This window comes from Corylus avellana, chromosome ca4, assembly GCF_901000735.1.
Source record: "Corylus avellana chromosome ca4, CavTom2PMs-1.0".
NCBI lineage: Eukaryota > Viridiplantae > Streptophyta > Magnoliopsida > Fagales > Betulaceae > Corylus > Corylus avellana.
This window is the reverse complement of record NC_081544.1, coordinates 19553977-19562461: the sequence shown is the minus strand read 5'-3', so window position 1 is coordinate 19562461 and position 8485 is coordinate 19553977.

Genomic DNA, 8485 nt, shown 5'->3' with positions numbered 1-8485 from the left:
TTGTGTTTCAAAATGCTCCATTGCTTCCTCAGTACTCTTTTCCATAAGTGCTCCTCCACAAGCTAAGTCAATCATCCCTTTGTTAGTATCATTTAAACCTTCATAGAAAATTTGTACCTGATCATCTTGAGGAATGTTGTGATGTGGGCACTTGAGAAGCAATAAATTAAAGTGATCCCATGTCTCAAAGAAAAGATTTCCATCTCTTTGTTGGAACATTTGAAGTTCCCTTTTAAGCTGTCTTGTCGTTTGGGCTGGGAAAAACTTCTTCAGGAACTTGGTGGCTAATTCTTCCTAAGTATTGAGAGAATCCGCAGGCAAAGAATTATACCACAGTTTAGCATTATCTTTCAAAGAGAAGGGAAAGAGGACTAACCTGAATCTCTCAGGAGTTAGGCCTTGGATGTGCTGTAGCTTGCATAGATCAAAGAACTCCTTAAGATGCAAGTTAGGATTCTCAGTCGCTGTGCCCCTAAAGTGAGTTAATGCATTGAGGATTTGAGGAGAAATATAATAATTGCCTTCGACCTGCGATTGATAGGCTATGCATGATGGTTGATTGAGGTTCGTTGGGACGAAAGCTTGTTTCATCGGTCTTCGCATCGGTGGTGGATTTACCTCTAGCGATCTTGGCACTATTGGTAGATTCTCTTGCAAATCTTCCATTGTGTGCTCAATTTCTTCCTCTTCTTCTTTGTCTCTAGGTCTTTGTCGAATTATTTGCTCAATTTCGGGATTGAGTGGAATGACGGTTGAATCTTGAGATCAACGACCTTGCATCAATAGAATTGCTTCTTCAGTTAAAGCAGCTTCGGTGCTGCCTTTCCGGATGCTCCATTGAACTGCGTTCGATCGCACTCAACTGACGTTCGATTGTAGTAATAGATGCTACTCTGCAAACCTGAAACAGAAAATAAAAAAAATTAAGAAAAACAAAAAATGTTTTTGATTTTTGATAAAAACAAAATTGAAAATTAAAATAACACAGCTAAAGGAAGACAATTCTAAACAAAATTTACCGCAATCCCCGGCAACGGCGCCAAAAACTTGTTGTTACAAATATCTACCTAAATTAATAGCCAAATAATTGTATGTTTTACCCGCATGTGCACGAGGTCAACATAGTAGTATAGGGTGCAAGTACAGGGTCATTCCCATAAGGATTGCTAAATTTTGTCTAAAATAAATTCCAAAAGTAAAACAAAACAAAGATTGGTTTTTTATTTGATAAAAATAAAAAGGTAGGGCTTTGATATCTACCACTAAGTATATTTAGATAATATATCAATATGCCAATGTTTTGAACATGTTATGTATATCTAATGTTTGTCAACCTAAGGGCATGGGTGTATACTCCTTAAGCTATTTATTTCCCTAAGCAACGAGTTAGGCATGGGTGTATACTCTAACTCTTTTCTTTCTTAAAGAATTTAGCATGGGTGTATGTATACTAAGTTGTTCTTTAAGAAAGCATAATTCTGTGGAAATCGACAAACACATGAGGCCTAGGGCATGGGTGTATACTCCCAATTCCCCATGTTGATTAACCCAGGAATCCGGTGTGGATTTCTTTTGTTACTATTATTAAACTCAGGACTCGGTCATCCAAATTGATTTAACTAACTAGTCCACACCACATGCATATGTTGATCAGGCACACACATATGAGGAATTCATGAAAGCAGGAATTAATCAAGTTAAATATCACAACATGATCATCACAAAGGCGCCAATATTGAATATTAACTAAACATAACTAAGGCTTCAATCTAGCCCTACTAAATAAATTAGTAACACATAAGTTTGATGTTAAACATCTTGATAAAATAAAAGAAAATGAAGGAAAAGAATAAACCCGAAACTTGAACTTGAAGAGCTCCAATTCTTCTCCTTGGAAAATTGTTTGTTTATTCTAGAAGTTTAAGAGTCTATTTATAAGCCATATAAATACTCTAGAAACCCTAAAAATCATAGGGTTTGAGCCCTAGTTCGCACAAAGCTACAAAACCCTAAAAGTTGCACTTTCCATAACAATGCTAGTGGCTGACTTGCCCATCATGCACGGGTGCGCTCGATCGCAGCCCGTGTGCGATCGATCGCAGGACTGCGATCGATCCTCGTGTGCTTTGGCGCTCGATCGCAGGTGCCTTGTGCTTGTGGTCCTCGCCTATAATGCGCTCGATCGCAGCTCTTCTACGATCGATCGCACTACCAGAGCCTTCCATATTCTCAAAATAGCTTTTCTAAGTCCAAAATTTCTAAGATTGCTTCTTTTCTTCCAGTAACCTACAAAATCAAGGAAAACACATAAAAGAACTAAAATGGTATAAATTAACTAAAACTAAAGGATTAACACATGCAAGTTAAGGGCTAAAAATTTGAATATTTAGCACTTAACAGCTGTCAAATACGTTACACTAATATTATCACATAATAAAATAGGAAGTGTTGACAAAAACACTCCTAGTTCAAAGAGTAGAGATTGAATCCAAGTAAGCTCAACAACAGCATTAGCAATGACCTTGTATTCTGATTTCGTGCTTCAATATGAGACAACAAGTTGTTTCCTAGAACACCAAGAAATAAGATTTTTTCCAAAGAAAACACAATAATCAGAAGTAGACTTTCGATCATCTGGACACCCAGCCCAATGTGCATCTGTATATACTGTAAGTTGAGAGGATGAGCTTCTTCGAATGACTAATCCATGTGTAATTGAATGTTTCAATTAGCAAGTAATACTCTTTACCACCGACCAGTGTGTGTATGAACAGGTAATAGCTAGGTACTGCAAAGCAATTACGGTATTGTCATATATAGTAGGATCAGTGAGAGAGACACCAGAGCATAAGTAGCCAACATAGATGTAATTGGCCTGGATAAGTCCATATATGTCCGCTAAAGAATATCTGATATATATCTTTGCTGGGATAAATGGAGACCATTCAAAATTTGAGTGATTTCAATTATGAGAAAAAAAAAAATGTAAGTGCTCAAGTTCCTTTATTGGAAAATGCACAGTGAGAACCTTAATGATGCGACAAATTGATGTAGAGTCAGAACCTGTTAAGGAATATATTGTCTACATAGACGAATGTAAACAAAGTAACCTTAAAGGATTTATATATGAACAAAGATGAGTAAGATTTTGAACTACCAAATCCCAAATCAACAAGCCGTGTACAAAGTCTGGAAAACCAAGCTCGTGGTGCTTGTCTTAGGCCATAAATTGGCTTTTTGAGTTCACATACTTGTTGTGCCAAATACTACCTAAATTAATAGATAATATTTAGTACGTTTTAACTCGCAAGTGTTCAAAATCAAAATAATAGTATAGTAGGCAAATACGAGATCATTCCTACGAGGATTGGTAAATTATGTTTATAAGTAATTTCCTATTGAATTAAGAGATAACCTCAATTGTCATGATTGAGTTAAAATAAATAAATAAAATAAAAGATAAACAAAACTAAAAAGGATTAGGGTTTTGATATCCACCACTAATCAGACTAATTAAGATAACAATATGCCAATGCGCCAATTATATCAGTATAATTAATGTTTGCCAACCTAAGGGCATGGGTGTCTACTCCTTAAGCTATTGATTTCTCTAAGCAACGAATTAGGCATGGGTGTCTACTCTAATTCTTTTCTTTCTTAAAGGATTCAGCATGGGTGTCTACTAAGTTGTTCTTTCAGAAAGCATAAATCTGTGAAAATCGACAAACACATGAGGCCTAGAGCATGGGTGTCTACTCCTGGTTCCCCATGTTGATTAACCTAAGAATCCGGTGTGGATATCTTTTGTTACTTTTATTAAACCCAGGACTCGATCATCCAAATTGATTTAACTAACTAGTCCATACCACATGCATATGTTGGCCAGACAGACACATATGAGGAATACAAGATAACAGGTATTAATCAAGTTAAAAATACCAAAATATAATTATAGCAAAGGCGCCAATATTGTAATCATAAAAAGACATGATTAGGGCTTCAATCTAGCCCTAATAAAAATATAAACTATATAACAAAAATAAAAGGGTGGAAGAGAAGAAAAACCCAAACTCCTCTTGATGTAGCCTTCAGTTCCTTTCCAAAGCTTGTGCCTCTTTTCTCCACACCTATTCCTAGAACCTAAGAGGGTTATTTATAGGATTTAGAAGTCCTTGTTACATAGGTAAACCTAGAAAATTCGGAGTTTTTAAGTCCAAGTCCAATTAGGATAAAGAAAACCTAAGTCCAAATCGGAATAGGATTCGCCCAGAATTACGGTCCTGTCTTGCGGCGAAATTTTGGCCTTGCGGAGCTCCAAATTGGGAAAATGGTATTTCACAATGATTTGTAGCCCTTTGAGTTAGCTTTCCAATTCCGCTTGAATCACTTCAATCTGATATCTCAACTGAATGTTATGGTCAAAATACCGAGACATGTTCAGAATCCAATTTTTCATCCAATCCGATTTGACTTCAATGTGAGAAATTCCGAATTGATCATTTCCTCTATTTGATTAAACTTAACCATGATTGGCTAAGCTCAACCATATCTTCTAGGTCTTCCCAATTTACCCTTTAAGCTTGTAATTCTTCTAGAAACGTTTTCTTTTCTTCCAAAAGCCTAAAAAACAAAGAAAATACAAAAAGTAAGTAAAATGACCTAATTAACCAAAACCAAAGGATTAAAACATGTAAGTTAAGGGCTAAAAATATAAATATTGTTGCACTTATCAATACTGCAGTGGGAAATTGGGATGAGCAAAACTTGGTGGTTGTGACATGTAGACTGTTTCACTTAATTTTCCATGGACAAAAGCATTACGCATGTCAATTTATTTCATCACCTAGCCTGCAATCACAGCCAAAGATAAAACTGTACAAATTGTGATAGGTTTGGTGACAAGGTTGTAAGTTTCAATGAAATCAACCCAAGGTTCTTAACGATATCCTTTGGCCAGCAATAACGCCTTATATATATCAATGTTACCATCAACTTTCCTCTTAATGCGAACACCCAGTTGGAGCCTACAATACTTATTGTGGGAGTTTGTGATACCAATTTTCATGTACCATTATGTATTAGAGCATTCAACTCAGTCGTCATTGCATCTCACCATACTACCTCTTTCACAGTTGAAGTAAAACACGTGGGGTTCAATGGCAATAGTGGTGAGAGACATTGTCAAGGCATAAGGTAATGGAAATTTCATGGTTCCATCGGTTGGAATTGTTGGCTTGTAGATGTGATTTTGTGTTCTGGCAGTCTTGCCAGATGTACGTAGAGGTGGAAAAGGCACAATTTGCTGCTAGGTGGTGTCTGTAGCTAGGGTTTCATTTTGCTACAGGTCTTGGTTGGATGTCTCGGTTTGTGGGGCTATTTCATATGCGTCAGCTATAGTATCAATAGGCATTGAGTCAAATGTGGCAGAAACTTGTAAGGTTGGCATTTGACTAGAAGACTCTTAGTGCTTTGAGGAGCGGAAGATTCACGTGGACTGCTAGGAGTTGCTGCAAATTCAAGTGAACCATGTAAATGAGGCGCAAACCAGGATGCGTTAGAATGAAACAAGGCATTTTGACGTGTAGGAGAAATTGCTACAGGTGAAGACACATCATGGGCAGCAGATGTGTCACGGTCATTTTGATGTGTGGAAGGATTAGCTAAGTGATCTTGAGACTGCAGGGAATTAGGCATAATCACTGGAAGAGATTCTCCAGAGGGAATTGAACAGGAAGGGGAATAGTGCTGAAATGGGAAGATGATCTCATTAAAAATGACATGTCTTGCAATTATAGTTTTGCTTAAATCAAGATCAAAGCACATATACCCGGTGTGAGGCTAACTCTATCCAAGAAAAACACACAATTTTGACCGGAATGAAAATTTATTTTTCTTATATGGGCATAAGTATGGAAAACATTCACAACCGAATACTTTGATGATTTTATAATATGGAGTTTTGTCAAATAATATCTCAAAAGTATATTTATTTTGTGGAACAAGTGACAATCTATTAATAAGAAATGTGGCTATATCAAAAGCCGCATCCCAGAATTTGGAAGGTACCTTAGAATGAGAGAGAACAGCTAATTCAGTACCTACCACATGGTGATGTTCTCGTTCAACACTCTCATTTTAGTGATGAGTGTGTGGACAAGTTTGCCAATAAAAGATACCAGATTTCCTCAACTGTCTTTGTAGTGGAATGAATTCTCCACCACCATTGATTTGAACAGATTTGATGGTGGATCCAAAATAATTTTCAACCAAGTTTTAAACTTAACAAAAATGGAGAGTGCATTTGATTTAGAAGTTAATGGAAAACGCCATAAATACTGACTGAAATCATCTATGATCCAAAATAATATCTCCACCACCATGGTGGTCAAGTGTTAATGTTAGATAATTTTGGGGGGGGGATAAAGTGTCACTTTTTAAACATTAGGGTTAAAAGTGCAAAATGGGTGGATAGTTTAGGGGGTAAAGTATATTTTCCCCAAAAATTTAATTTCTGTCAATCAATTCACTAGAGATAAATCATGTTTCTATAGAATTTCACCCTTTTGAATTTCGTGCCAAGAATCTTCGCACCAGGGCTCTATTGCTCCAAGGCCCGAGTAAAAATGGTCTTTATCCTTGGCCGTCATCCTCATCAATCTCATCTCTTCCCATAACTTTTATGGGTGAATGTATCTCCGTGGATTCTTAGCATTTTCAACTTGGTCATCCTGCTCTACATATTGTTCACGGTGTTCTTTAAAAGCACTCACTTCCTGTTTTGTTAAATAAGTTGTCTCAAGTGTGTTGCACTTGCCAACAAGGCAAAATGCATCCCCTGCATTTTGGTTCAACTTCTTCAGTTTCTAGTTCTCCTTTAAGTTTTTTATTTCTTGATGTATGGGGCCTTACTCCTCTACTTCCAATTAATAATAAAAGATATTATTTATGCATAATAGATGATTTCAGTCAGTATTTATGGCATTTTCCATTAACTTCTAAATCAAATGCACTCTCCATTTTTGTTAAGTTTAAAACTTGGTTGAAAATTATTTTGGATCCACCATCAAATCTGTTCAAATCAATGGTGGTGGAGAATTCATTCCACTACAAAGACATTGGGGTTAAAAGTGCCAATTGGTGGATAGTCCTTGGTAAAGTGTATTTTCTCCTAAAATTCTCTAAACATCAGGAACATGAAGCAATGATTTTAAAGAAAAAATTTTCTTAGCTGTAGGTAAAAAAAGCTAAGCCAGAGTTGAGAATGTCCAAACCTTGACCATTTCCAACACGAATTTGCCCATTTCTTGTATATTCTTCTGCTGGCATATTAAGGTTTGACAGGTTATTGGTTAAATGGTGTGTAGCTATTGTATCTGGATACTAGTTTATGTCCTGTGAAGGAGATGAAGAGGGGAGAAGAACAACTGGGGGAAGAGGAGGTACACACTTATAAGCATGATAAAACCTGTGAAAGCACTTTCCTATACTATGGCCGGGTTTGAGGCAAAATTGACAAGTGGGCCTTTGAGATGTTTAACCGGCATTGTGGGAAAAATGAGGGGGGCCACGTCCTCTCTACCACACCCTCTTCTTCTAGAGAAATAATTGTTGAAGGAATAATTCATTTGTTTCTTGGAATACTTGTAGGAAGGGCCTTGATGGTTTACATTGATTGACGAAACAACCAACACAGTGGTCGTGTGGTGTTGCTCCAAACGTTGCTCATATGTGAATAAATGGGCATAGAGATCTTCTAAGGTAATGGGCTCAATCCGAGTGGTGTTGTTGTGAGTTTTAAAATGTACTCGCAAGTGCACGAGTCATATGCAATATAGCGTATGGAAGTGCGAGGTCGATCCACAGGGAATTATGTCATTCAAATCAATTTCTATTTAAACTAATCCTATTTTAACCTAGTTTCGAAATTGTGTATTTTTTTCGTGCAAAATAAAATAAACTAAATCAAATGATTAAATCAAGTGAATTAAAAGACTAAGGTTTTTGAATTCACCTCGCCAAATCTCAACAATATAATCTCGTATTTGCTCATACAACCGATAAACGAAAAAGCTCTATCTGTCGTTTTAATGTTTCACAAAAAATGTAGATTAAATCATTCAATGAATCCACCCATTTAATCAAATCACAATAAATACTCAATTGAAATCAAATCACCCTATGTATTCGTTTAATTAACGAATCAGACCAGATATCTTATTTCAATTGAATGATTCGATGTATCCGTAGGATGAAACCTCTCGAATATCAAACTTTTAACACATAAACGATCAAAACATTCAATTAAAAGAGATCAATCAACTAATGTAATTGAAAACTTACAACACTATTATTCAAAACTGGAATTGTACGAACAAATAACGAGAATATAATTGTTTATCAATGACAAGGCTTCATCTTCAACCTAAGTTGAAAGTTTTCTCCTCTCATGATTACAAAAATCATAATAATATGAATTGAAATCATA